The sequence below is a fragment of the Podarcis filfolensis genome (genome assembly GCF_964270895.1).
Source record: "Podarcis filfolensis genome assembly, chromosome: 5".
Taxonomy (NCBI): Eukaryota; Metazoa; Chordata; class Lepidosauria; order Squamata; family Lacertidae; genus Podarcis; species Podarcis filfolensis.
In genome coordinates, this window is record NC_139608.1 from 69,905,943 (window position 1) to 69,933,654 (window position 27,712).

Consider the following 27,712-nt stretch of genomic DNA (forward strand, 5'->3'; position numbering starts at 1 on the left):
AGACGGCGAGCCGGAGTGGATGGTCCCCAGGCTGCTGCTGCCGCTGCCGTCGGCTGCCTCGAAGTCCCTTTCGGGACAAAGGCTTCTCGGAGCCGGCCCTTCCTTGGAAAGAGGCTGCGAGGATCCCGCGTCCGGGTAAGGAGGAGAAGGAAGAGGAGGCGAGACATCTCGCGCCCGAGCCGCGCCTCCCGCGCGCTGCCACGCGGGGCTTCCCCGGCCGGCTGCGCCCTTGTCTTCTTTCTGCCGCTTTTCACGCTCTTTTGTTTCTCGGTGGCGGACGAGTCCTTTTGTGCTGTGCGCTGATGGGTTTCTAGCTTCTCGGATGTGTCGGGAGGGAAGGGAGGAAGGAGCCAAGCCTGGTGGCGCATCCTGATGCTGGGAAAGCAGGACGAGGGACTTTCCTTCCTTTAAAGAGAGAGAGATACCCCCAAATTCCCAAGCGGCTCGCGAAGTTTTGTAGGAAGAGAAAGTAGCAGCAGGCTTTTGTTTTCCTATGGTTCCTAAGTTGCATTTATTTTATTATAGGGCTCGATGGGTAGAGAGCAAAGCACCTTTAAAGTTGCATTGTTTCGGTGATAGAAATACGCGTGTTTTAAATCTCTGGCGCTGAATGAAACCCATAGGACTAGGAAGGGCTTAACTTTTGGATTGTGCCCGTAGATGTTATTTTTGACACAGCCTGTTGTATTGCTGAAACAGAAAATGGTCCATATTGGCGCTTGAAACACATAAGAAGGGAGACTTTACCTGAAGTTGTTAGGGTTTTTTTTTGGGGGGGGGTGTCACATATTGGTGTAAGATGCAAGATGTGGGCTTTTGAATTGTACAGGTCTATTCCTAACCAGAAGGTTGTGGTGCTGAATGGGAGTTTTCAGACAAGCAACTTGAAAGCTGTGTTTCAGAGATTAGTTGCTGGTCTGAACAAAAGTATGTTTCTCGAGGCCTCATCAGACAAAAGGAAGGGCATAGTTCACCAGGAGTTTATTCTGCATCAGCCCCATTGAAATGAATGTCAGCTTTGTAAGCGTGCTCCCATTCCATCATCATCATCATTAATTAAATTTGTATACCGCCTTATACCCACAGGTCTCAGGGCGGTCAATAGGGATGGTATCAAACGTTTTCTAAACAAAGGCTAGTTCTGTGTAGCAATAACTCATATGGAGTTTATAATGTATGATAAATGTACACACTTGCATATCACCATGTTTACATCTGGCAAAATAGATATGTATTGGAGTTCACACCATTTCTGCATGTAAGTAGCTATTGTCCAGAGAATTTGTCACACGTGAAATGGTCCTCTCTTGCATTATATTCCCTGTCCTTTGGGAATAACAAAATGACTGTGGTGCCTGCTTTACAGATGGGGAACTGAAACCATTGGCAATCAGTGAAAACATTCAGAAAAGGTATTGTGGTATAGTCCTTCGGTGACATCACTACATAATACCGGAGGCATGTGGTACAGTCCTTCCATCACATTACCACTAAATAATACTGGAGATGTATTCCCCTGCAGCAGAAATTTCCTGAGCGTTAAGGATAATCATGTTAAAGAGACAAAGTTGGCATACAATTTTCTCCCTCAAATCATAGCTTTCTGTTTGTATAAAGTTATTGACATGGAGAAGCATTTAAACATTACAGCCCCGCACCTGTTTTCCAAAGTGGTGCAGTCATGGAAGTGGGGGAGAACATGCGTTTTATTTCTGGGCAGTGAGTTAACCAAGTTCTCAGAGGTAAAAGTGCGCAGGTTCATCGTTCTGCCCACTAAACTTGCAAGGTACCTAAGCTGCTGTGTGGACCGCAGGGGAGTTATTGTGGTGCATGAATGCCATCTGTCTTGTGGGTATCTGATGCACTGATCTGAAAAGTGAATGGGAAGTATTTGCGGAGATTACCAGAATCATATCATAAGAGTAAAATGGTATCTGTTGCCAGAATTTCCAAGAACAAGACCTTTTGTTGCCCTTTTTTTACTCTGAAGTGATACCCGACCCCACAGACCTTCTGCATTTAAGACATAATCCAATATGTCTGGCAGAAGGATGAAATCGCAAGAGATGATGAAAAAAATAATCAGAGAAATCCAAGTAGAACAGATCAGGTCTGTGTAAATTCTGCACTTAAATCAGAATCCTGCATCAATGTAACCCAAATTTCTTAGCAAAAAATTAATCCTGCGACACACTCATTTTGCAAATATACCATAATGGCATAACTCCTCTTATTTGGTGTGATTTTGCACATTTTACTTTATAGTGGGTGGGAAGGATAGGTTATAGCGTTTCTGCCTAGTCATGACCACTGGAAGTTTTGTTCCGTAATCCTTTGGTTTCTGCAGTTTCTCTGGGTACTGGCCACATGTTTTCAAGTATAACTTTATAAGTGCCAAAGTACAGAAACTTACTTTTTTCCTGGTTAATTTGTTTAGGAAGCTGAATTCTGCACAGTGATAGTCATAGCCACTAGATGGAAGTTCTTCTGCAAAAGACATAGAAGACAACATCCAAAGATAAAGAGTGCTTATGTATTTGTTACATTTGCACCACACTTTTTCTCTAGGGAGCTTGAGGTGGCGTACATAGTTCTCCCCCTCTCCATTTTACCCGTATAACAACCCTGTGAGGTAGGTGAGGCTGAGAGACAGTGACTGGCCCAAGGTCACCCAGTGAGCTTCATGACTGAGTAGGGATTTGAACCCTGTTCTCCCAGGTCCTAATGCAACCCTATGGCTGCACCCATACCAGCTCATTCAAAACACATTTTCACCCCCTGCCTTGTTAAGGGTGCTGGGAATTGTGGTTTGTGAGTTGCAAGCTATTGTTGTTGTTTAGTAAATTTGTTAGTCACTCCAAGACAACCCAAAGAGACTTACAGTTCTCAGAATTAATGGGGGATTTTTTTCAAATGTACTTTAAAGGTCTGGTGTGTATGCAGCGTAAAGCTACTACACCATTACTGTCCCCATCTTCATCATCTTCATCATTATCAGTTCATTAAATGTTAGTGTACGTTGTGTGGGAAAATATAAAATAGACATGGTTCACACTCAATGGGTTTTATCATATGATGCTGCTGAGAGATAAGGGATAAGTGAGACTTAACTGAAGGTGAGAAATCCAAGCAAATTCTATAGTTCATCTCTGTAAGCAATTATACATTTGGTAGCAATGTTAGCAGTCCCTATGGGCCTTCCAAACTGTAAGGTTGAAGTTCTTTATTTTCCAACTTTGGAATACAATATGCGTTTTCTACAGACAAGCTTTTCAGATGCTTTGTCTGAAAAAGAAACGCTTCATTAAAACCAAAACCGCATACATAATGTAAATTGCCAGCAGATTTCAATAGAAGCAATACTGGTGGTAGGAAATGACAGGCGCAAAGGCACGATAAAGCCTTTGTTTGGACTAGAGGACTACAGCATATGATAGGCTTTTGCCAGATGAAGGTCTCCTGTAACAATGATCTTTAATTGACTAAATAAGGGAAGACATTCATTGGAGTGAAAAGGAAGGCTCAGGCTTTGAAAGCTGATGGGAACAAAGGATGGTTAGGGTGTGCCTGTACTAGCTCCTCTTGTTGCATTTCTTGTCATTTCAGCCCAGTTTCCTCCTCACTGCCTTGGCACTAGTCTTGGCCCACATTTTTGCACATACCTTTCTTGTATGCATGAGAATCCACTGCCCAGGATTGAGGGCCACTTAAAACAAAAAATGCCCAATGCATTTGCTCAAGGAAAGCTTGTCACCTCTGCACTTAATGCCATCATTTGAGAGCAAAAAAGAAGGGGGTGAAGTGCTCTGAAATTTTCCTATGGAATTGCTACATAGCTATGATTGATCAAGCTCAGTGGTGACTTAGTATTTGCCCTCCAGATAGAAATTAGCATTTGAAATTTGCAAGGTGCAGTGGTGGGATTTGTCTGCGCCTAACCAACCTAGCAGTTTGAAAGCACATCAAAGTGCAAGTAGATCAATAGGTACCGCTCTGGCAGGAAGGTAAACACCGTTTCCGTACGCTGCTCTGGTTCGCCAGAAGCGGCTTAGTCATTCTGGCTACATGACCTGGAAGCTGCACGCCGGCTCCCTCGGCCAATAAAGTGAGATGAGCGCCGCAACCCCAGAGTCGGCCACGACTGGACCTAATGGTCAGGGGTCCCTTTGCCTTTAACCAATTTTCAAAATGCAAAAGACTGTGGCACTGAAGGAGTAGAGGGTAAGGTGAGAAGTTGGGAAGTTTGGATGAGGGATGTTGGGCAGAACATTTCCCCAAATCAATTGCCAGATGGTTAACTCCTCTTTAAAGAGGTTCTAGCTTTCCACAAGAAATGAAGGAAGAGGACACAGCACATGCAATGAAAGGAAGATAGCAGCAGCACATGCAGTTAACAGCTCTCCCCGACCCTGCTCCTTCACAAAGGAATGTATGTAGATTTGTAGATTAAGCGAGTTATGGACTCTTTTCTTGTCACATTAGAGAAAGACTGTAATTCACGTTGCCAGCTCATGTACTAATTTTCTTCCAATTATGATATTAGCGCTTCAAAGGAAAGTGCTTCAATCATACACCTACATTCGCACTGTGGTCTCAGTTCATATATTTTCACCCTGATCTCAATGAGGACTTCAGTTTTTAAAGGCATACCTGATTGCTACAAAACTCTAATACCTTTTGCTCAGTCCACACAAACGCCTGCCTTTCCACTCTTTGGATTCAGGGTGTTATGAGCTAGTTGCAAGGCAATCTGCACACAAGGAGGAGTAATGTGAGTGTGCAAAATCACACTTCTTATTTTGGAGGTGCTGCTTCTCACACTACCCAGAAGCCTCCAGGAGGACATGCCATTAGTGATCGGCTTCTGTCCTGAGGGAGGAAGGCTGAGAGAATTTGTAACTATATCCTGCCTTTAGAGTCATGACAAATGCTGTTCTGATTTTATACTGATATCCGGTCCTACACATCTCCTCTGCTTCTCTTTCCATTTTTTAAAAAAAAAACATGTTCTCATCGGTTTAACTGCCTGTTTATTGATTCAGAAGAAGAAGAAGAAGAGTTTGGATTTGATATCCCGCCTTTCACTCCCTTTAAGGAGTCTCAAAGCGGCTAACATTCTCCTTTCCCTTCCTCCCCCACAACAAACACTCTGTGAGGTGAGTGGGGCTGAGAGACTTCAGAGAAGTGTGACTGGCCCAAGGTCACCCAGCAGCTGCGTGTGGAGGAGCGGAGACGCGAACCCGGTTCCCCAGATTACGAGACTACCGCTCTTAACCACATTCATTCCTTAGCTGGCAGGTTGTGGCCTCAACAACAGGCTACACCAGGCTTTTCTTGACTATGTGGTTTTAATTTGTGATTTATTTATTTTTGAGGGATAGCAGCGGTGTACATAGAAATATTTAAAAGAGCTGCCATGACGCATTGCATAGGTTACTGGATTTCCATGTAGGAGTGTCCTACATTGGAAAGATTTGAAGAAAGCCTTGTGTCTGAGCTTCTCCGGCTTACCAGGATTATTGTGAAGACAACAGTGAAACGTTCTACCATTTAGAAATGATACTAGTAATGACAAGTATTCTCTGGTAAAAAAAGAAAGAAAATAATTCGGATGGCTGTTCCATGTATATATTAATCCGCAAGTGAAATTCAAAGGTGACTTTGTGTTTTTGTTTTTGAAAAGGGACATGATGTTATCACCTAGACAATTAGCTACTGTCCAGAACGTGCCAGACCCTGGAAAAGGGGACTTGCTCAGAAATATCCAGCAATTACCTCATCCTTCAGGCCAACCTTCTACCTTTAGGTGTGGAAAGTTCTCCTTCCATCCTCCACAAAATCACTCAGTGGTGAAAAAAATGAGCCTGGACATCATTCTGGATCTGAATGTTCCTGGGAGGCTTCTGCTTCAGGGCTGGCAGAGGCAGGTTCACGTAAATTTCATCCATGGTATTTCTCTTCCAGCTTGGATCTCAGCCACTGTGATTGGAAGCTATGACTTCTGTTGACACAGTTGATCGCTGCAGCCAAATTCTGGGATGGAGAGACAGACACATGGGTATATTCTTCAGAGAGAGCATGTGAGGACTTCTGTGGATAATTCCTGTTAGTATTCAGAAGCATTATCCACATAAATCCCTCATTCAAACCGGAGAATAGGGTGTTGTGTATATGTAAACTGCAGCATTTCATCCTACCTTAGAGTCCCGGGGGCGGGCAGGGAAACGATTGGGTAAGCCCTTGCTCCCTCATGGTATTAGTGCTTGGTGCCTTTCCCACCTACTAATTGGGGAGATTTATGGTTCCCAAAGTGGATGTTGAAAAAACAATTATTTTTCCTGGTAACTTTTACAAACCCGACTTGATGCTTGGACTGGAAATGGAGCAAGGTTTCCTGGAAATGTTCACCCCCAGATGCTGGGATATTCAGCCATTCACCAGGAATATGACAATGGATTGATTTACATGAAGGAATTCTTTCTTAGCACTTCCTTGCCTCCCAAGAGCTGCCTTGGGGTGGTGGTGGGGAAACTGAGCACACTAGCTGCTTTAAGGTGGTAAAACAGAAGCAAACGCAGATTCCAAATTAGCTTGAAGGAACAGGCGTCCCATTCAGTGGCTTCTCTGGGCTCTCGGTTGTAAGGGAGGGTGGGAAAAAATCAAGTCAAAAGGGGCATGTTTCACTCTCCCCCCCCCCTTTCCCATAACAGCTGAGTAGCAATCTGTGGGCACATATTTTACAGTATAGAGAAGGAATTTGTTTTATAAAAATAATCTCAAAAAAAAAGAAAAGAAAAAAAAGCAACACAGTGTTTGAAACCAGAATATCCCAACCTGGAAAAACAGTTTGTTGAGACGCAGATGTAGGTTTGTGGTTTTGAACATGCCCTAAAGGCACAGCAGGGAAGAGTGTGAACAGAGCAAGCCAACATTGTATTTTGCTGTAGGAGGAAGCAGAGAAACAGCAGCCAGATGCACCTCTGTTGTCTTTAACGGCAGGAATTCTAAGGCCAAAGCCTCCTGCTCTTGGGCGAACTCATGGCTTAGCAGTAAGTTTCCCAGCCATTCCTGGTGGTCTGCAGACCATGGTATGTAAGACATCATGTTTTTCACTTAACACCACCTCCAGCCTGAGGTCTGCTGTGTAATCTCTAAGGGTGCCATTTAGGTATACATAGCATGAGTGATGAGCCCACAGGGAAAATGCACTTAGTTCTCTCTCTCTCTCTCTCTCTCTCTCTCTCTCTCTCTCTCTCTCTCTCTCTCTTTGTTGCTAAACAGATAACCTTCCTCAGAGAATCAAGCTGGAAGCAACCACTTCTTTTTCCAGGAGAAGCCCAATTTTGCAGAGCGCTGATTGGCTGGCCTTTGTGATAGGCCCAAAGCCACACTCTCCTGCCTCTTCAGTCTGCTCTGTGTAACGCTGACCGGTTAGTCCTTGTGGCAAGTCACAGAGTCATTCTCCCCTCCTGCCAAGCTGTATCTCAAGTTCTTTTTTTAAATATATCTGTGTTTTTAAAAGAAGGTTCTGAATGAAATTTAATTGGATGAATGTTACGGGGGGGGGGGAATGTGGCAGGGGATTGTAAAACCAAAACATGGTGGTGGGAAGGAGAAGAGAAAATCATTGCTAGCTAGGTATTAGTGTGAATAGAGGAGTAAAGCTGGCAAAAAGCAGAGTTTAAAGTTGGGTCAGAATGATTAAGAAAAAACACACTGCACCATTCGCAAGTGGCAAGATGGGGGTTAGTTTTATGGGGGAAACCCTCATTGAGCATGGACTACTCCATGCATGTAGAATTGCTCTTGTGAGAGTTTTTGTAGGGGGGAAATGGTGCCCCCCTCAACATGTGCCATTCTGAGCAGAGGTGTGAAATGATGTGGTGGTGTTCTCCAGTGGGTTGTGAGCGAGAAATAAAAAAGAAGTCTTCCACCTCCAGTGGATTTTGACAAGGAAGTTAAAAAGATGGTCTCTGAGGAAAATAAGCAAGCATGACCCTGTAGATGACCTTCCTTGAACTTCAGAGAGATAGCGAAAAGAAAATGTCAGAGCAGAGTTATCGATTTTACAGTTGTAGGATATCTGTGTGGCTTTTTCTTCCCAATTCTTTCAATTTCTGAATGTGTAGCCCGGGTGAAGAGATTACTGTTTCATCTCTCCCTCTTTCTGATTAGCGCCAGTCCTGGAGTACTACGCTTACAAGGGTTCTTTGTGGGAAAGTGGTGGCACAAGAATAGAATGTGAGGTCACTGCTTTTTCAAGGAAAGGATGCTGCATTATATGTATTGCAATACACAACATTGCATTGGGGTAGGATATCAGCCCTACTGAGTGACGCTACCTGCATCCCAGCTGATCTAGGGTAACGTACTCTTGGCTCTAGGCAGCCATTGCACAATCAGGATTCAAATCTACTTGCTGCCTCTTTCTGTCTCCCTACTCATCACTTGTAGATATTATCCCAAGTCCAAGTACGCAGATGACTCACCAGGAGTCCACATATGAATAGATTTCTTACCCAAGGCAATTTTGTTTTGGTTTTTGTGAAAGGGAACATCTTTTCTTTCCAGACTCATTCTGGTAGAAGTGGGAGGCATAGAATGTCCACATTATTTATGCATGTGGGTTTTTTTCAAAATTTTATTTGTGAGGATCATTTTGAGGCAAGCAGTAGTTCGTTTTCATTTTAAGAAGCTTTGGCATTAAGCCTCTCCTTTACTGTCCCTTCAGGGTTATGATGACTTTTCCTTCAGACAGCTGTTGCAGGAAAGAAGAGCTTAACTTAGGCAAGGAAACACTAATCTCTCTCTTCTTTTTTGCTTTTTAATTATATTTTCTTTCTGTGCCTCTGTGTGGTCTAGTTGATCCTTAATGCCACCCTGCCAAGTCCACAAGAGATTTCAGTTGAAATGGGCTTGTAACATTAACAGTAAAATCCTGTGCACATCTACTTAAAAGTCAGTTATGTTGAGTTTGGATTGAGGCCGCAGTCCTATGCACTCTTCCTTGGAACTGAACCCCATTGAAAACTGTGGAAGTTTCTTCTGAGTGAATGCACATAGGATTGCACTGTCAGCCTGCTTGCATCCTCTTCATTGCTGTACTCCATTGGGGTTGCAGAATGATTGCAGATGCACAAAGGAAAAACAAACAAAAGCTGCATTGGCTTCTTGGCAGAGAAAAATGGACGAAAGGGCTTTAAATTGTGTAATTACAGCTTTCTCTAAACATATAAAAAATACGAATAATATACACAAGAATGAAAGCAAGGTTCCAGGCATGAACTGCTTCACTGCTGTGGGCTGAGTTAGATCCTGACTGAAAGATGAGTAGGATGAAAAGGTAATAGACTGGCTTTGGGAAATTGCAGACCTTTCACCAGAGCCAAAACCAAACAGATGCTGCATTCACCCAGGAACAGCAGTAAGAAGAACCTTCTCTCAGTGCCGAGTTAAGGACCCTTGTGGAATTTCCAACCCTTGGACCAGCCATCTCTCTCTGTTTGCATGTTTGAAAAACTGGAAGTGGGAAGTTGAGATAGGCTACAGATTTCAAACATACTCATCGCTTGGTGAACATCTTTCTAGTCTTTATGATGTCTCGGGTGTCTGCAAGCATGCACATCTGACCACCACTGAACATGAACATCATTAGCATGAACAGTAGGTGGTTCTGTCAGAAAGTTAAGAGAAGAAAGTAACAGACTGTTTTGGGACATGTAGTGCTTTTCGGATGAGAAAGACCACTCTGCCAAATGCCCCATGCCCCTAGGAATAGCAACAGGGAAAGGGCTTTCTAAATGCAGAGTTAAGGGTTTTTGTAATAGCCCCAGAATCCCCTTTATCTACACATTTGAAAATTCCTGTATCAGAAAGGCAAGTTAGGCCATGCTGCATATTTCACCACTCCCACCATTGACTGGGCGTCTAATACATTTGCAGTACCTTAGAAAATTCCTACACAGTTCAGTATAAAAGAATAAAAGCCAGAAATATATGTGCAGTGGTATGAGACTATAAAGCAAACAGATTACAACTAAATATCACATAAGCAGAGAATTGCTATGCAGCCAACAGTACATTTTTCCTTTTATGACCGTACGTCTAGTTTGATGTTTTCTCACCAGTTTTCTGATGCAGCCCAATTGTATGCATGTTTGCTTAGGAATAAGTCCCACTAATCACAGTGGGGCTTTCTTCCAGGTAGGTGTGCATATGATTGCAGCCTTAGGCTGGACTCCGCAGCCTACTCTAACCAGATGTGCATAGGATTCTACTGGTAATGATTCATAAGCGGGTGTTCCTGACATAATGTGTTAGATCTCCCTTTTTGGTCAGTTCACATGAGCATTTTCTGATGCTGCTCTTAACCCCTGATTGCAGCAGTTTGGAGTGCATGTGTTGGAAAATCCAAATTTTGTACCTAGGCAGCCCAGTTCTATGTCAAGAGAAACTGAATCCTGCAATAATACATTAATTTGCTTATTTTGTGCACACATTTGCTTATTTTGCACAATTTTGCTTCCTTTAGTCACAGGATGTGATGAAGAAATATTCAGGGATGAATGCCAGTTGGGGGTGGGGGTGGTTCACCACTCCCCCCCCTGCCTTTTTGACACCTACTTCCTCAGTTTCCCCATGCAGAGTGAGTTCTGTCTCCAGGCAAGCAAGCATTCTGAGCATCCTTCAGTTTGGTATCAGCATGGATGGCAAGCCAGAGAACAGTGCCCAGTCTACCATTGGATCTTTGTTGAATTTGGGGATAGGGTGCTGCTGCTAGAGACAGTGCTGTCAACACAACCTGTGGTGACTTCAAGGGCTGAGAACTTGAAACGTCTTATGGCTTCGTGATGACACCATGCTTTCTGCTTTCATGTTCGTTGACTGCCATACAAAAATACTGTTTGTCTAAAGTTGTCGTATAACTTTGCTATATGGATATCCTAAAAAAAAACCCCACAAACATTTTGAAGCAGCGAGCATTTTCATGTGGTGAAACTGCAATAGTTGCTTACTGTATTCCACCATGTGTAATGTGGTTTACTCCCAGGTAGCTGTGCATGGGATCATAGCCCAGCATAACTTCCATTTCATTGCATCCCTAATGTGATAATGGTTTGTAAAGTTATCCCTCTTGGTTTAAGCGAAAGGAGCATTCTGAGCATTTGAAACCACTTTAGCTGCTGATACACACACTCTCATTGGGTATGTACAGGGTGAGTCCTTTCAAAGAGGCCCCGTGGATACAGAGTACACATGTTCCACGGGGCCTCTTTTAAAAGACTCACCCTGTAGTTTGCTGCCTTGGCTATCATCATGAAAGATACTTCTTTAGGGACAGAGCTGTACTGGTTTGGTTAGCAATGCTTTTGCATGGGTATGCTTTTGTCACCAAAAGAATACTAGGTAAGGTTGGGCAGCAGCTAAGGACATATGAGACCAGGGCCACGTATTTGGGCAGGGCAGGACAATGATAATTGAGAACTTGGAAGAGGCTGTCTAGGTTTCTCTTTCTTTCTGCAAAGAGAAGTGTCTGTACTGGAACTCAGCCTGCGCTAGTTTCACAGACCACATGCTCCATGCCCAAGGCAACCTTGACAGTCCCCTCAGGCTGGAGCAGCAGTTTCCTTTGTGCCTAGACAGGCAAACCATGCCCTTCATCTTATTCCTTGCCTGTAGCCCCACTGCAGGTAATTGATCATATGCAGCCAACAATGATATATATAGCCCAGCCAGTTGCTCTGTTAATTAGACGTCTACTGTCTTGGTTGTTTTTACTTTTTGTGGCTTTCTCAAAGTTCTTCTAATGAATAGTGAATTATTTAATGTAGGGCTTTCCAACCATATATATATATATATATATATATATATATATATATATATTCATGAATGCCACTGTCTCCAAGGACAGCTGCAGTGTCTGGGGAGTGAGTGGATCACGTCAGAGGAAAGGGGGGAAATCCTGACCCAGATGCTGATGCTTCCTGGTCTCTCTGTCTGCAGGAAGGGCTGTAGCCTGGAGGCTCACATCATGCTCATTCCTATAGGGAGGGGAAAGGTGGTGGGAGCCTTCCCCCAGATGCTTATGCTTCCTGGTCTGTCTGCAGCTCAATGGTAGAACCTTCTGCCTTGCATGCAGAAGGTTCCAGGTTCAATTCCCAGCTAGGGCTGGGTGAGACCCCTCTCTGAAATCCTGAGAGCTACTGCACATCAGTGCAGACAATGCTGAACCAAAAATCTGCTAATGCAGCTTTCTACGTTCCTCTATTTTGTGCCCTCCTTGCCAAAATTATGCCTGTTTTGAAAGGCTGCATCTGGACTGCTATGCACAGTTACACTTTGCCTCTAGTTCACTGCCTCCCCAGCTGTCTTTGGGCAAGGTTGGGCTGGATTGAACGGCACTGTGCTGTCCTTGCTGCTGCAGCGGCACTCAAGACAACATAACATAAGCTACACCCCCCCCCCAGTAGTGCTGTCTGCCATACTGTGAGTGGCTGAGAAAGGAGAGCATTCATGTTCAGTATAGAGAAGTGCTTTTGATAGGCAGGAGATCATCCCTCTCTATCCAGAGGCTAAGCCAGGTCACCCCCTGTTTAAATGTGGGGCAAATTTGGCTTCTCCCCAAGTGGAAAGTCTCGTCTCCCTGTTTGATACCAGGTCTGATCCTATTACTTGCAGCTAATTAATACACAAGCTGCATGGAGCCTGTCATCGCGGGCAAATTCCAGGGAGCAAGAACAGTTTGTTGGAGCGGAGCAGACATAGCTGTGTATTATTTTCCACTGTGTTTTCATATTTCTCTGCTTTCAGACATAAAAAAGAGGTGGATGGTGGAGAAAAGGAGTGGGAATCAATTAAATAATTCTACGACCATGGTTTTTCTCACTTCACAGAGTTATTTTGCTGAACTCTGAGTCATTTTGGGAAAGTGTGACTTCATGCTTCCATAGAGTTTCCTTAGTCACCTGCCTAATGAAAGGTACTTCCTTTCTTGTAGGGTGGCCCTAGATACAGGCACAGATAAATGGGCTAATGTTTGCAGTCATCCTTAGCAGCTGGTTGGCTGACTCATCCTCCCTCTTTTAAACCTTGCTTTATTTTTAAAAAATCAAGTCTACACTCTTCATTTTCTTATCCCTCCAGAAGAAAGTATTCCAGGCACATGTATTCCCCACAGAGAAGGCAAGATATGCTAATTTATAATTATCCTCATTAGGTGGGATGGTGAGAGCACACAGCTGCAAGAAAGAGGAAATTAGTCTCAATGGGCTATAATTGTCTTGCAAATGAAAAGTTCTGAGCCCAGAGTACTGGGAAATGGCACCAAGCGTAAGCTTCCAGTCTAGGCACACTCAAGACGAGAGAAGACCATGCTAGGCCACTGGCATTATTCACCACTGGCATTAGTTGTGACAGCTGTGGGTGCCAGGAGCAGGTCAGCAATAACTCATACGGCTTCAGTGAGGTTAACTCATTATTCAGAGAAACAAGACAGCTCCAGAGGCCATGCCTAGACAGCACAGCAACTCTTGCCAGTAGAACTCACTTCTCTGAGGCAGTTGAGAGGACTGAAGTTCCCCACCTAACCACAGCTCCTTAAATCTCCTCCCCAGGGTCCTTCCCAAGCAAGCTGAGGCACTGTCTCTGTGCCTGTCTGTGCTCCACCCTTTTCATACCTCTTCTGGTTCTGGGAGACCAGGGGTGAGGGGAGCTGGTTGCAGCACGAGAGGGAGACCACTTGGCTTCCTCACCTGCCTGACTCAGCTCTGCCTCTTCGTTCCCCTCCTCTCCCGCCGCTGGGCTGCTCTCTGCCACAGACACTTCCTGCTCACTAAACCCTGTTACCTCTTCAGCTTCTGAAACCTCCTCCCAGTCTGCTCCATCTTCTCTCTCTGGCTCTGAGTCTTCTTCCCTTGGGGGTTCTCCAGCTGGTACCTTCCACCACTCCTCTGCATCTAGCCAGTCCATGACATCTTGCTCTTCTTTGTATATTTTAAGAGCAGGACTGATAATGCTATGCGAAAAGCAAGGCTGCCCCCGCGAAACAGCATCATCTTAAGTTCTCCCCTTGTACTCTGTGATGGAAAGGAATGGGTAGCTGTGTTATGTTATGTTATTCATCTTCTTGCCCCAGCCCAATAAATTTTGAGTCATGTAAAGAAGTTTCAGTCTGCATTAGTGCATTGGTTACACCGACCAACTTCTTCTTGGGAGAAAATATGCTGCATTTCACTTGCCCTCCAACCAAACATCTCAAATCTCAGTGAACATTAGCTGTGTCAGAAAGCTGAGCGTCAGCTGGGAGCAGCTTATCCGAAGAGGGAAGTGTTAAAAGGTGCACAGAGACCCTCTCTGTTTCAGCTAACAATAGGCCATTTATTACTTTTAATTCTGCCTCCCTTACCCAGACAGCAAGCATGTAAATGAGGAGTTTTGATCCAGCACTAAAGAAGGTAACTGAGATAGAGAAAGAGAGAGAGAGAGCATGTTGGGCATTACATTCTCTAATAAAGATTATTGCAGAGGGAGACTGATAAGGGGAAGCTTTTAAAAATAGATTTAATTTAAGGTAAACTTTCTACTGCTGCACCTAGTTCCTACTTTTTATTTTAAGTTCAAATATACAAATACGGAAGTTCAGCTGGAAAAAATCTCAGGCACCTGGTCCTCTAGGTGCTTAGAATTTTTATTCAGGCACCTAATTATTTGAAATATCTTTTCCTGGCTCTGTTTACCAGCGGTGAACATCTGTTTCCTTCAAGTGATTGATTCTCTCCAAGGGACTGGATCATGTTATGTTCCTCACATGATTCTTTAAAAAATAATAATAATAACCACTTCCATTTTTCAGAATGTCAGAATCTCCAATCTGGCAAAACGTGGAGACTTGTAGAAGCATTTAACACAGCAATTATGGCTCCACATGTCCATTTTCTCACCACAGTAGTTTTCATGTCAGCCGATTTCACGGTCAGCAGCTACAGCTGCTCTCCAACTACAGGCCTTCCAGGAGCTCTGTAGGAGCTCTACTCATTGAGTAGCTACATCCCTGGATAGACCAGGGTGTACCTAAGTTGCTTTACTGTCTCATTCATCTCTTTCAACTGTGATTGGAAACATCCTTGAGCATGAAGTTGTTATGCTTAGCCACTTGTTCTATATGCTGGAGGAGCAGAACTTATTCTCTCAAATACCTCACACCTGCTCTTTTTGGACTGAAACATCAGAATTTGTCAGTGTATGACTTCGGTATGAGATTCTATAGTGCATCTTTTCCACTTGTTCCCTCATTAAATTTTCGCAGCTGACTTAGCTGTTGGCATTATTTTCAGAGTACCTGCACTGTTTTTGATGTGTCAACTTTTCTGGAATAGGTGTGACAATTATTTAGCGGTGGACAGTAATTATATTGTTTCCACGCACTACTTCCCTGTTCCCAACAGTCTTTACTGGGCAGAGAGAAAGGAATAAAGATATTTTTGTAACGATCTATTCATAAACATATATTTATTGGGGCACAGAAGCAAGCACACAGACAAGCAGTGCTAGATTCAAGGCTGTATCAGTGCAATCTTCAGAGTTCTGTCTGCAGGAACTTGTTAGCACCTCTGCTAAACTGTTACTCCCCACCCGGCAACCCCCCCAAAACCCTCTTTTTCAGCATTGCACACTCCTTTAACTCAAACCGGACACATTAGTTCTCATCTACACTGCAGAATCAGATATATAGTTCAAGGAGACTTTGGAGAAAGGGTAGGCTTATGGAGTCTTGGTGCCCTGTCAGCTACCAGGCTGTGCCTTTTAAAGGGAGGCCTTGTAGCAAACAGGAGTTTTGTCAACATTATGTGAAAGAATGTCATGCCTCGCTCCAGCCATACGAAGCATTTTGGTAGATAAATTCTTCATTACTCATGTTGGAATTTGGCCAACACACTGAGGACCCCTTTGCCTTGAGGAAGATATTTCAAATGTCACAAGATTTCAAATGCACATGTGTGTATATGACCTCAGCTTGACATCTAATTGGAAAAAACACACGGCTGGACTGATACATGATACTTTCTGAAGCATAGTCACATATAAAAATCAACATCTGTAAAAGCTGCATGCAGATACAGTGGTACCTCAGGTTACATATGCTTCAGGTTACATACGCTTCAGGTTACAGACTCTGCTAACCCAGAAATAGTGCTTCAGGTTAAGAACTTTGCTTCAGGATGAGAACAGAAATCATGCTGTGGCGGCGCGGCAGCAGCAGGAGGCCCCATTAGCTAAAGTGGTGCTTCAGGTTAAGTACGGACCTCCGGAATGTATTAAGTACTTAACCTGAGGTACCACCGTACGCCGGATGCGGGTGGCGCTGTGGGTAAAACCTCAGCGCCTAGGACTTGCTGATCGTATGGTCGGCAGTTCGAATCCCCGCGGCGGGGTGCGCTCCCATCGTTCGGTCCCAGCGCCTGCCAACCTAGCAGTTCGAAAGCACCCCCGGGTGCAAGTAGATAAATAGGGACCGCTTACCAGCGGGAAGGTAAACGGCGTTCCGGGTGCTGCGCTGGCTCGCCAGATGCAGCTTGTCACGCTGGCCACGTGACCCGGAAGTGTCTGCGGACAGCGCTGGCTCCCGGCCTCTAGAGTGAGATGAGCGCACAACCTAGAGTCTGGCAAGACTGGCCCATACAGGCAGGGGTACCTTTACCTTTACCTTTTACCACTGTACGCCAGAAATGTGAATTGACCATGCGAGGCCTACATAGTTCCATACTACTACTACTACTACTATGTCTTGCATGGGGGTTATATTTCTGGAATGGCACATATAGGCAAAGATACATACCACCCCCCTGGAATTGCCCTGCACAATCATCCTTACCTTCCAGGTAAGGCAGAGAGCTTGCTTACCAGGCTCTGGGATGACCTCATGGCTGAGTTCTCACAAGATATTGTGGGAACTCAGGTGGCCCTGCCAGATCTCGCAAGACCATCCCAAAGCCTGGTAAGTAAGGCAGGGAGCCTTACTTACCAGCTCTTTCCTTTTTTTTTTTTTGTAAATTTTAATTTTTTTAATTGTTAAAATAATACACATATATTACAAATATACAAGCATACAAACATATATTTCATACAATCCTTAAAAGTGTTCAAACATACCTACACTCATTCCCACAGATAATTCCTTTTCCCATCACCATCCACCACCCCTCACCCCACCTTTGTGTTAGATTTCCAATCTACTCAGTTGCAATTTCTTACCACTTCTATTACTTTCTTTCACACACCTTTAACCTAATTTCATACTTCTTTTTCTATTACACATTGTTATCCATCTTATTTAGTATTTCAGTATTTGAAATGGAACTTGTTTATTCTAATAGGAGTTCTGATTTTTCGATATGGTTTTCTAAGTATATCTTTTAAACACCTTTCAATCCCTGTCTATCTTCTCTTTTGAGATCTTTCCAATTTCTCCCATTGTTTTGGATATATTGTAGTACTTCAATAATTTGGCAAGCCACTCTATTTTTGTCGGTACAATACCACTTTTCCCATTTTTCGCAATCAATAGCCTTGCGGCTACTGTTGTGTATAAATATAAGGTCTTGTCTTCTTCCTTTAGGCTTCCTGGTATTATTCCCAATAGAAAACCTTCTGGTGTTTTCCTAAATGAATATCTGAACACTTTTTTCATTTCGTTATATATTGTTTCCCAAAATTGTTTGACGTTTAAACAATTCCACCATATATGTATCATAGTACCTTTCCATGCCAGGAAAACTTGGCCCAAAAGAAGATTTTAAGATCTACACCTTGCACACAGTTAATTTGTGGGATTTTGACTGACCGGCTTTCAATTGCATAAGGTTGAAATCATGCCAGATAATTGCGTGCAAGATGCAATTTATACTGTACACTGATGTCAAAGAGAGCATAGCTTGGGAAGAATGGAAAGAAAAGGATTTCTCATCACAATACTGTACTTGATTTTTTGGAAGACATTTGCTTAGGGTTGCCATATGTTTTGAATTTCCCGGACGTAGCTGGTATTTGACCCTTGTAAACATGACAGCCAATTTCCTTAAAAACTCTCCTTTTTTGAGATTTTGCATAAAAATATATATCATGGAAATGCATTCTGGTTTTCAGACAGCCCAGACTACTAAGCTCCCCTGGATTTTATGTGGTTGTGACATATCCAGGTTTAAACACACAATTCTGTTGCTGTCATGTCTAGTTTAACCTTATGGTCTTCTCAGAGGCTTTGGTAAAGTTTCTGCATTCAGAAACCGAGAGTTCAAAAAGAAATGGAACTGAAAAGCATGTTTGAAGCTATGTAAAGGGATTTGCATATTTTATTTCACCCCTCCACTCCAGTTCCTCAAATATATTGACATGTTCACATCTTGGCAGTTACAGACCCTGGACACGACATGGAAAGCTTTGCTGTCTGGGTGGAAACTGATTAATGGAAGCCGTAAGCTCAGGAAACCGAAAGAGCAGCCGTCACACAATCGCACATTCCATCAGAATGGTTAAGTGAACGTCAGCTAGCAGAGACTTTTAAAATGCATAAATGGATGCAGGGCTCTTTTCAATACCCATCGCTGCGAAGATAATCTAAGCAGGGTTTTCGAAACCAAGTACCAGTCTTGCTCTGAGCTCCTGATCATTTATGCTTTTCAATAGGCTGCTTTATGCACCGGGAGGCAGAGAAGTTAACTGAAACTGCTCTGTTGGGAATTGACGCAGTTCTAAGAATCCAAGTGAAGAAATAGCTTCTTGTAGACGCTTCGCTTGTAACACTATTAAGTGAATGTTTCTTTAAGCAGCGCAAATATTACCCGTATTTGTATATCTACTGTGAGCAGGAGGGACATCCGTTTACTGCATTTAAAAACCCTAAAAACCTGCAAATGGAGTCATTTTCAGATACTGGGTATGCTCATTCAGTACTGGGGGTGCAGCACTGCAGCAACAGGCTGTGTCCCAAATCTACACGCATTCATTGTAACGTCTGAAAGAGAGGGCTGCCTCAGGAATTGGGAAAAGCCTTTACAGGTGATTCAAGGAAGGTGTGTTGCCTGGCGTTGTGTCTGTGAAGTGGGAGAGTGGCATTGTGCCAACAAATAATAATAATAATATTAACAACAACAATAACAACTTTATTACAGTCATACCTCGAGTTACAGATGCTTCAGGTTGCGTTTTTTTGGGTTGCGGACCACCGAAACCTGGAAGTACGGGTTACTTCCGGGTTTCAGCAGTCACACATGCGCAGAAACGCTAAATCGTGCTTTGCGCATGCGCACCGAATCACAATCGTGCGTGCGCAGACGCGCCGCTGCGGGTTGCGAACGTGCATCCTGCACGGATTACATTCGCAACCTGAGCGTCCACTGTATTTATATCCCACCCATCTGACTGGGTTTCCCCAGCCACTCTGGGCGGCTCCCAACAGGGGGCTAAAAACAGACTAAAACTTCAAACATTAAAAACTTCCCTAAACAGGGCTGCCTTCAGATGTCTTCTAAAAGTCAGATAGTTGTTTATTTCCTTGACATTTGGTGGGAGGGCGTTCCACAGGGCGGGCGCCACTACCGAGAAGGCGCCAGACCTAGAGACATACAACGGATGTCAGAAGAGAGCCTATGCACACACAACAGTATCAGTCAGGAACAGTTTTCCACTATGATATCACTCCCCCCCCCCAACCGAACCTGTGTAGAGAGCTGGATGGGGTTTGCAAAGGAAAAAAGCCTCCACGGGGGGCCCTGTTACAAATAATGCATATAGATTAGCAGGTGTGGGGAGAGTCTGGCTCTGTGACGCCACCCCTTCCTCCCCTGTGCATTCATTGTCCGGAAAGGGTGAGCCAAATCCTGCAAGGGAGCCAGAGCTTAATGTTCTCCGTTAGTTCCACTTCCCCCCTGCTCCCTAGCACCTTCTGTTCTCTACTAGAGTGAAAGCTCCAAATGTATGTTTTCGGGTAAAGGGGCACTTCCAAAATCCAGAATGGCATAAAAATAGTAGATCATTAAATAAATATGCAGCAAAGGTATTCTGTTAATAGGAAGGTGGAGGATTCCAGTCTGATGTGATGAACTGAATGGTATGGAAACTTGCTGTTCAGCTTTGAGCAGCCAACGGCACCGAAGGAAGACAGCCAATCCCTATGGGGTCACTTGGTATTTAATAGTCCGTACCAAAAACATAAACACCAAACCTGCTAATAGATCTACAGGGGTTAGCGGTTCGAAGAATATTATCCACAATATCCCCCAAGGTTATGGTGATATGTTTTGCATGTTGCTGCTTTCGGAGGTGGCCCATAGATAGAACCACTTCCATGTTCACATCCTTGGCTTATTGGTGACTTTGAACTATGGGTGAGATTGACACATTCAAACGCAATGCGATCCAAATAGCGCTTCAGTTTTGAGGGGAAGGGAGTGGCTTTGGCAAGTCTCTTTTACTCATTAAAGAGCTGTGAGGGGCCTCTGACATTAGCATCACGAAGTGTGAGTCAAATGAACGGACTCCCGGTTGGCCATTTCCATATTTATTCCTGTGATTCCTGATTTTCCGGCATCTTCTGGTTCTCCTGGAGCAGATTCCTAGGCTCCCTGCCATAGCGCCGCGGAAACAGTCTGCTTAGGAAGAATCAACTCCTTTACCCAGATTCCTGATTTCCTTCCTTCATCACATGATGTCTTGAAATACTTTCTCTGGCACCTCTTTCATCTGAAAAGCGAAGCAGAGTCCTGACCTGTTTCAACTAAGTGGTAGATTACCGCTTAGCCTAAGGCCAGCACTGTCACTTATTCTTGTGCCCCAGTGTATGAACTGCCCAAAGTGATTCTTGCCATGTTAAAGCTCTAGGATAGGGGGTTCATCTTGTAGCCTAATATAGTGAATGCTTCTGTCCAAGTGAAGCATGCTACTAGATTTCAGGTGAAAATAGCTTCTGCCCCAAGGGATGAGGCCCATGCAATCATAGAGGGCAAAAGTCAGAGTAGTTCCTTGACTCACCTGAGCTTAGTACTGTCACCCTCCTTTTATACAACCCAGTGTTTGAGTGGAAATCTTATTTTAAAGGACATTAATCACTAATTTAGCTGTAGTCAACGGGAAGCTGAAAAAAGGCTCAACCTTCAAACAGGAATTGTTTAAATGAAAGATACAAGGAGCCTGCTAAAAAGTGATCCAATGAGACCAGCTGATGTTATTATTATTAATGCATTTTATTTGGGGGAAAATAATCATAAATCAGGTCAGGGTGGTGGGGAACAGGCTGACAACGCAGAAAACACTGGACTTCAGTGACATTATCTGGATTCTCCATAAAAAGTGAGCAGAGGATGGCAATTCCAGAGACAATCACTACTGTCTCTTGAGCCATTAATGTCACCAACTACTTCATCCCTGATCTCTAATTTATTGTTTTAGATCAAGGTATGGTTCACACATGCATGTTCATCAATAAAAATGATACACATAGGTAAACATTTTATCAAAATTAAAATATATTTATACAGTGGTACCTCGGGTTACGAACTTAATTCGTTCTTAACCTGAAACCATTCGTAACCTGAGGTACCACTTTAGCTAATGGGGCCTCCTGCTGCCGCCGCTGCACGATTTCTGTTCTCATCCTGGGGCAAAGTTCTCAACCTGAGGTACCACTGTATTGCACAAAACATTAACATGTAGCTTTGCTTTTAACAAATGCATTGTACTGTATTTACTCAAATCTAATGCACACCTTTTTTGGCCAAATTACATTGCGAAAATTAAGGTTTACATTCGTTAGCAAATACCTTTTTTGGTTTCAAGGTTCTGAAAATTGAGGTGCACATTAGATTTGATGACACATTAGACTTGAGTAAATATGGTATTTCTCAATGTTCATCATAATACAGTTGTACCTCGGAATTCTAACAGAATTTGTTCTGGAAGTCTGTTCAACTTCTGAAACATTCGACTTCCAAAGTGCAGCTTCTGATTGGCAACCCTGCAGCCAATCAGAAGCCACGGAAGCCCTGTCAGATGTTCAGCTTCCAAAAGAACGTTCGAAAACTGGAACACTCACTTCCGGTTTTTGATCATTCGGGAGCCAGAACATTCGACTCCCAAGGCGTTTGGGAGCCGAGGTATGACTGTACAAACGTTTCCTCTGTCCCTTTGAAATCAAATTTCTGTAATATATGCAAAATCTGTTCCCCAACTCCTTTATGCTTCAAATGGTCTATTTCCTAAGTTAGATGGGTTCCAGGCAAAATTCCTTTGGTCCCTACTTCAGGTTACAAATTGTGTTCCTAATTCAATTCTATTTCTGGAAACAGGTGAATGTCGGCTTTTCACCAAAGCGTGATGGGCTGCCTTGAAATATTGGCTAAAGATTTCAGTATTTGGCCTGGGGAAGGGATTACTTGTACATTTAACCAACAAGGAGTCTGTCAGCTTCTGGTCAAAAACTATGGTCCGAAAAGCCTCCTTGATTGGACTTTCACCATCCTTTTTATATCATCTGGGTTATGATACTGCCCTTAAATCCCTGAGGCAGAGGTTATAGGACATTTCATACAGCGATCTTCGATCTCGATCTTATGTAACCTGTGGACCGTTTGCATCTGTAATTCAATATGGACATGATTTTCAGTTACCTTCATATCTTATGAATCTTACAGTACCTATTGTTGACTGTTTAACAAAGCCAGATTAAATGTATTTTCATCTGAAGTACGAAACGGCAGACTGGCCAGCGTACCCTATCAGTATAGGCTCTGTTTACGTTCTCAGGGTGTGGACTGTATGAAGCATATCTTACTACACCGTTGCCAGTATAAACAAGCCAGGGATAAATTAATCAAACCCTTATTGGTAAACTTACTGGCGAAATCTGAAACCTTCTGTCTCAAGTATCTTCTTGAAGATAAGTCAAAGGATAATACCCTGGCCGTGGCTAAGTTTGTCTCAGAGGTAATAAGATCTAGAAACCAACATGCTCCAGATAAAACTTAGTGACTGCCTTATAATCTTTACCCTGTATTTCTGCTGTATCTTGCTTTGAAACTGTTTCTTGTGGGTCTTTGGACCTTAATAAAGAATGTGTGTGTGTAATATATTGGATTACGGTAGAAATGGAATTTTTTGAAAATTCAAGAAATCCACATGGATTTCTTTAATTCCTGTTTCGACCCTTCGCCTTGACAAGAAATAAGGATTTCCCCCAATTTTGCTGAAGAAGTGAACAATTCTTGTATATTATATGCATACACAGTTTCATTCCAAATTTCCTAAATTATCCAGAACATACTTATAGCTGTGTTTATAGCTATAAAATAGGTATACAGTATACGAATATTCTTATGAAATTGTGTTAACAGAAATATAGTACAACATGGCTCTTGACTCTTTTATACATATAGTTGCATATATTTGTACATATAATCCCCTCCACCCTTCCCACAAAAAAACCCCTAGCGGTGTCTGAGCAGCTTGGACATATGGGTGCTTGTTAACCAAAGGCAATCTCATGTTAGCAAAACTCAATCTTAAGTGAGGTGTAAACAGCGCTTCTTTCTTCAGGAACCAGTTTAAGCATGCTTTTTATAACAAAACAAAACCAAACCATGTATTTTGGGCCTAAATGTTGTTCACTGTAGTGTAAACGTTATTTCCTCTTTGTGACATTTAGTAGCAGGTGGCCCGTTAAATTCATTCGAGAAGAGAAGATCGACTGACTTTAGTAAAGGAAGAGGGTAGCACGAGCCTTCTAAAGACAGCAAATTATGCATGTCTTGAAAAGACTGTGCTGTTAAGAATACGGAATCTCTACTGCCCTGAAAAATGGTAATAGCCACAATAGTCCATGGCAGCTGTTGCCATCAGAAAGAAAGACTTTAAGGCAGACAGTAGTTTTATGAGAGCGGAAAGTGGTTTGAGAGAGGTTTTGTTTCCCATGGAAATGAGTACAGTGGTACCTCAGGTTACATACGCTTCAGGTTACATACGCTTCAGGTTAAAGACTCCGCTAACCCAGAAATAGTGCTTCAGGTTAAGAACTTTGCTTCAGGATCAGAACGGAAATCGGGCTTCGGCGGCGCGGTGGCAGTGGGAGGCCCCATTAACTAAAGTGGTGCTTCAGGTTAAGAACAGTTTCAGATTAAGTACGGACCTCTGGAACGAATTCAATACTTAACCTGAGGTACCACTGTACAAACATATTTCTTGCCTCTGGTCAAATAGGTGGGGCAGGTTTTTGAGGCAGTGCGTGAACCTCTGAAATCTTGAAGCAAATAGGTAGGACCATACTGTTACCAACAAGAAAGATGACAGAATAAAAAACAAGTAACCTTTAACTCTTCCTGCGCAGCAAAAGATAAGCCAGCAGCCGCTTCCCCAGCCTGTTCCCTGCTTGGTCCTGTTGTCAACGCTCCCTTCCCATTTGCTATGTTAGCACACCTGGATTCCTGATCAGGTTGGGGAGGGTGTGGACCCCAGGACCAGGAAGAGAGCAAGCAAGAGAAGCTGATGGTTCCTTAGAGCAGTGTTTCCCAACCTTGTGCCTCCAGCTGTTTTTGGACTACAAATCCCATCATCCCTTGCCACTGGTCTTGCTAGTCAGGGATGATGGGAGTTGTAGTTCAAAAACAGCTGGAGGCACAAGGTTGGGAAACACTGCCTTAGAAGGTATTTGTTGTTTAGCTTTGTCAACATTAGCAGCTATGCCTCATTCAGACTTTCTCCTTCTTTCAAAAAAGAAAAGAAGCAGCAGCAGTGTCCTCAAACTGAAAGGCCTTCTGTCATCGCAGGTGCCCAAGCAACGTGACCACCTGTTCTGAGCATCACCACTAGCGCTGCTGTAATAGCTGCATGGCATAGCCTTTGATGAAGCCCTGCCATGTAAATCTGCTGCACTCCAAACAACTCTGAAACAGAATATACCAAATGACTCAATGACTCTGTAGGCCGGTACTGTTATTCCTCTTCTCCCAAATTACTATTTGTGCAGTACAATTGCCACCTCTGTTTAACGAAATGTTAGAGGGCCATTTAAAAACTAGCAGGCCCACTAAAGTGGCAAGTTTGCCAGTGTTTCGTGCAAACAGCTCCCCTTGTGCCATTCAAGTAGTACAGTCCCCTATGTGAGGACTGTGCCATATCAAAAGAGATGCAAGAAGTGATGGTAGGAAGAGATCATAAGAGGTGATCACGGCATCTTTTATTCTGGGATGGAAACCCATGACTAAGTGCAATGAAGTAATTCATTCTCTATTTCTAATCATGCTGCCATCATAAAACCCCCATCAGTTCAAGCACACAAGCAGTAGAGGAAGTCAAGCACAGCCCAAATGCTTGTCTCTGTTTCCCAGCAACTGTGTCACACGATGGAGTGGCTGATATGTGAAACAACAACAACAAAATCCTTGTTTTTAGAGGATGCTCCGCAAGTTACAGGAGGCAGGCACCATCCTTTAAGAAGCATGTCTTTCTGTGTGTGTCTCCTGAAGAGGTGCTTTCCTTCCATGAGTTTTCAAAATGGTTATTAATTCACCATGTATTGATTTTTTAAAAAATGTGCCGTCTGATTAACATGGGGAATACAGAGGTATTGCACAGGTCCATGACTCTCATTTGTTTCACCCAGCAACCCTGTAAGCTAAGTTAAAGGGAAAAAAGTTGCAAAAGGGGAAAGTACACATGGTTCAGGTCCCATAGGGTATCCACTAATAATATATATATATATATATATATATATATATATATATATATATATATGAGATTAACGAAATATGGCAACCCTAAATGACCTGATTCAGGAATGAAGAACCTGCAGCTCTCCAGATGTTGCTGGACTGCAGCTCCTATTGTCCCTGCCAATTGGACATGCTCTCAGGATCTGATGGGAATTGGAATCCAACACCTGCAGGGCCACAGGTTCCCAGCCCTGGCCAAATTGGAGCTAGTCCAATTAAATAGATATTTGTGTCCATCTTCCTTGTCCTGAAACATATTCTTACTCTGTATTATTTGTTTGCATCAATGAGCTGTTTCCTCTTCCGAGAAAGGAGGTAGGAAGCTTAAGTACAATACTAAAATATGTTTGTTTTGTTTGGACTTTCAGTCTGAGGTTAAGAATCTTGTCTGATGCAACATCTGGCAGGATTCCTCTGGCTTATGTTCCCATGATGTAATGAGTAAGAATCAGGCAGTAAAGAAGCAATAATCCATAACTGGCTGTACCACTTCAGAGCAATCATTTGAGTGTATGCCGATGATGAAATGATGTTCTGAATGTAATACACCTATTGGCTTTTATTAGTGCAGTGAGGGGGGATTCCTAAAGCAGATATTAAACATGGAATTTAGAAATGTGGTTGAGCAGAAGTAAAGTTACTGAAGAACAACTTCCCCAACGATGCTTCTTCACAACGAAAGTGCTTTCCATTCTCCACAACAGAAGCCTTTGAGCTCTTGAGTAGTTTTGCTCCTTTAACTGTATTTGGAAATGCCACCGCCATCTGACATAGGACAACTGCAGATGTCAAGTGAGCAGAGGTTTGAGTGTTTTTGCATCTTGTGTAAAGCATGCAGACTTCTTCCCCTGGAAGTGCACCTCCAGGCTTTGAATAAGACATGGCGAGAGGGAGCATGAATCACACATATTCTCCCACTTCGTTTCATGTAACCAGGTGTGCTGAGTGAGCGCACCCAATAATGGTCAAGCCAGATGATTTAAAAACTTGTCCAGCCTTGTTGCACTATTTATGTTTAGCTTTAAAAGTTCACAAGCAACAGTTCAGGATTCTGATGCCAGGACACAGTTTTAGAATTCTGAAATGAGATTAGAAAAAGAGTGCAGCCTGTGTATTACAGGGGAAGGTAGCTGACTGGGTACTTTTTTTTCTTGTATTGTTTTGTTATGAAATAAAGAGGGTTTTTGGAGGGGAGTGGGGAGTCCCTGGGATATTGTTTGAGGTGACCTTACTGTTAGGTAGTGGGTGAACATATCAGACGACACAGCAATCCTTCAACAGCTCTAGTTTATTTTTTATTTTTTTAAATAATATTTATTAAAGTTTCAAAAGAATTACAAAAATAAGGAAAAAGAAAAGACAAAAAATACAAAATACAGAAAAAGTAAAAACAGTTAAAAAGAAATCCATCTTTCCATAACTTATCTTTCATTTACTTATTTCCTTGACCTTCTCACACCTCCCTTTTTTGTATTCTAGTTAAATTGATTATTTCAGCAAGTCCTTTCCATTCTTGTATTTATCTTATTAATTTGTCTTAATATATTGTAACTTTACATTCTGACCTGTTAACAATCCGTTCTTCCTTAACCCTATATAACATTACTGCAAAAACCACATTACTTCATTCCAACATCCTTTTAACATTCCTTAATTTTACAATGTTTCTGTAGATAGTCTTTAAATGTCTTCCAATCTTCTTCTACCGACTCTTCTCCCTGGTCTCTGATTCTGCCAGTCATTTCTGCCAGTTCCATATAGTCCATCACTTTCATCTGCCATTCTTCCCGGGTGGGTAGCTCTTGTGTCTTCCAATACTTTGCTATAAGTATTCTTGCTGCTGTTGTTGCATACATAAAAAAAGTTCTATCCTTCTTTGGCACCAATTGGCCAACCATGCCCAGGAGAAAGGCCTCTGGTTTCTTCAGGAAGGTATATTTAAATACCTTTTTCATTTC

At 43.0% G+C, this 27,712-nt stretch overlaps 1 protein-coding gene and 1 long non-coding RNA gene across 4 annotated transcripts in view; one reads left to right on the forward strand and one right to left on the reverse strand.

Annotated features, from left to right (window-relative positions):
* Positions 1-2: 2 nt before the first annotated feature.
* CHST3 (carbohydrate sulfotransferase 3) overlaps positions 3-27,712 on the forward strand; it is a 48,408-nt gene continuing 20,698 nt past the window's right edge. Inside the window, exon 1 of one of the 2 annotated variants that reach the window (XM_083614312.1) lies at positions 3-135. The gene's annotated coding sequence lies outside the window, so the exon portion shown is untranslated. Of the gene's footprint in view, positions 136-7,169; positions 7,431-27,712 lie in introns of those variants that run through there. The other variant, XM_083614314.1, reaches the window with a different exon arrangement.
* LOC310762825 overlaps positions 2,466-27,712 on the reverse strand; it is a 67,602-nt gene continuing 42,355 nt past the window's right edge. Inside the window, exons 3-4 of one of the 2 annotated variants that reach the window (XR_014548209.1) lie at positions 5,776-6,033; positions 2,466-3,285 (exon numbers count right to left, since the gene is read on the reverse strand). This is a non-coding gene — a long non-coding RNA (uncharacterized lncRNA). Of the gene's footprint in view, positions 3,286-5,612; positions 6,034-27,712 lie in introns of those variants that run through there. The other variant, XR_014548210.1, reaches the window with a different exon arrangement.